Source organism: Gavialis gangeticus, unplaced genomic scaffold, assembly GCF_001723915.1.
Source record: "Gavialis gangeticus isolate Ggan-Ray unplaced genomic scaffold, GavGan_comp1, whole genome shotgun sequence".
NCBI classification, from domain to species: Eukaryota; Metazoa; Chordata; order Crocodylia; family Gavialidae; genus Gavialis; species Gavialis gangeticus.
In genome coordinates, this window is record NW_017729033.1 from 28,350,162 (window position 1) to 28,352,741 (window position 2,580).

The 2,580-nt window shown below is 52.7% G+C and overlaps 1 long non-coding RNA gene across 1 annotated transcript in view; it reads left to right on the plus strand.

Annotated features, from left to right (window-relative positions):
* Positions 1–2,263, plus strand: part of LOC109303690 — a 17,084-nt gene extending 14,821 nt beyond the window's left edge. The window contains exon 3 of the long non-coding RNA XR_002099169.1: positions 2,184–2,263. This is a non-coding gene — a long non-coding RNA (uncharacterized LOC109303690). The remainder of the gene's footprint in view (positions 1–2,183) is intronic.
* Positions 2,264–2,580: the final 317 nt, after the last annotated feature.

The following is a 2,580-nucleotide window of genomic DNA, read 5'->3' on the forward strand; positions in this document are numbered from 1 at the left end:
AAGGCTGAGGGGGGATCTAGTGGCCTGTTACAAACTAGTCAGAGGGGACCAGCAGGCATTGGGGTAGTCCCTGTTCCCCCGAGCACTCCCAGGAGTGACAAGAAATAACGGTCACAAGCTGGCAGAGGGTAGATTTAGGCTAGATATCAGGAGGTACTACTTCATAGTCAGGGTGGCTAGGATCTGGACCAACTTCCAAGAGAAGTGGTGCTGGTTCCTACCCTGGGGGTCTTTAAGAGGAGGCTAGAAGAGCACCTTGCTGGGGTTGTTTGACCCCAGTACTCTTTCCTGTCATAGCAGGGGGTCAGACTTGATGAACTGCTCAGGTCCCTTCCGACCCTACAAACTATGAAACTATCACCAGGTCAACATTCCCATCTTCCCTCCTACGTACCTGTCTCGGACCTATTGTTTCCCATTCCCTCTGATCCTCACTGCCATGCATTTGCATTTTCACAGATCTGCAATTTGTATATTAATTTCTATTCCACCATAGAGAACACATATAGCAGCAGGCTCTCCCTGTGTCTGAAATAGGGTGTTTGTGCCTGCAAGCTTGGAAAGAACAATTTTCCAACTATTTAGTTGGTCTAATAAAAGATATAACATTTACCCAAAGAACCTTATCTGCCTATGTCTTTAGACCAACCTGGCTACAACCAACAATCCTAAATTCCTGACCACTAGTGTCAGCTCAGTCCTTTCAAGGCTAGTTGAAGACACTTTCATAAAATCATAGATAAGTGGACCTGAAAGGAACCTCTGGAGGTCATCTAGTCCAAGGCTGTTGCATTTCTGAGTGGCTGAGGGCATACAGCCCTGAGGCACACACCCCATGGGCTGCACAACCACAGGCCACAAGCAGCATGGGCTGCACAATGCACGTGCCTCTTGCTCTGCCCCCCTCCGCACAACAGGTAACTCCTACACAACATCCATGTTGTTGCATTGCGGTAGGTCTCCAGATTCACCCCTTGCCCAGCCTCACAGGCTCTTCAGCTCTGGCCCACCACCAGAGAGGCAGCAAAATCTGGAGGAAGGAAAACCAGGAGCCACAGTTTAATTCTTCAGGAGCCAGGACAGATCAGGACTGTCCTGTGGGCCAGCAGTTGGACCAGGGGTGGGCAAAATATAGCTTGCAGGCCTGCCAAAATATAGCTTGCAGGCTTCTTGGGACCCCTAAAAATTTTAGAAAATTAATTTTTATCTGCCTCTAGCTGCCTGTCAAAATGACAGGTAGACAGAGGCAGCAGGACCCAGGGGGAGCCTGTGTCAAGACCCAGCGACTGACCAGCAAGTCCAGCCCAGCTCCACCCCGTCCTCAGGCTCCCACCTCCCTCACACCCCCAGCCCCTAACCAGAAGCCTCTGCAGCTTCCAATCTTGCACCCCTAGAGCTGTTACCCACCTCCTGCCATCCAAGTGGAAAGTAAGATAAGATCAGAAGGGGGGGGGGGGGGGGGGGGGGAGAGAAGAAGAAGAAAAAAAAATTTTTTAAAAATCGCTGCTAATTGCCCAGCAGCTGGGAACCCTGTGGTACTGGCCAGGCCGGGCTGGAGCCAGGGGGAGAGGCAGAGGGAAGCAGTGGCAGTGGGGGAAGTGGTGGCAGGGGAAGTGGCAGCAACAAACAGTGCAGGAGCCAAGGGGACTAGCACAAAAATCGGAGGGGCTGCAGCAGTGGTGAGTGGCAGGGGCCACAGGGAGTAGCAGGGGCCTCAGGGAGTGGTGTGGGAAGCAGCAGGAAGTGGTGGAGGTTGCAGTGGGGGCCACAAGGAATGGCGGAGGCTACAGCAGTGGTGGGGGGGCCACAGAGGCTGTGGCAATGGCTGCAGGGAGCAGCGTGGAGAATGGCAGGGGTTGCGGCAGCAGCACAAGGAGCCGTAGGAGCCACAAGGAGTGGTGGAGGCCGCGGCTGGAGCCATGGGGAGTAGCGGAGGCTGCGGCAGTGGCCATGGGGAGCGACAGAGGCTGCAACAGCAGGGGGGGCCACAGAGAGTGATGTCAGGAGCGGCAGGGGCTGCAGCACCAGCGGGGAACCAAGTCCCCTCTCTCTCGGTCTCTCTCATCCCATCCCATCCCATCCCATCCCATCCACCATACCCACACCCCACCACACAGAGACACACTCCCCAACCACACCCCGCCACATACATCCCCTTACCACCCATGCAGAATATACCGTAGGACTGTATTTTGAGCTATTAATGTAGTCACCTCTAGATACATTTCATAAACAGAGATATCAGTATAAAAATATTTTTAAACAACATTAAAAAAAGTTATAGTATATGTTTAATTTTTTTTGTATATAGATTCATAGATTAAAGGTCGGAAGGGACCTAGTAGATCTTCTAGCCCGACCCCCCGCCAGGGCGGGAGAACAACAAAAAAACCCCAAAAAGAGAAACGGGACTCAAATGAGTCCAGCCAGGTAGGCATCCAGCCTCTTCTTAAAGACCCCCAGGGTAGGGGCCAGCACCACTTCCCTTGGAAGTTGGTTCCAGCTCCTAGCCGCCCTAACTGTGAAGTAGTTCTTGCGGATGTCCAATCTATACCTCCTCTCCATCAACTTGTGCCCATT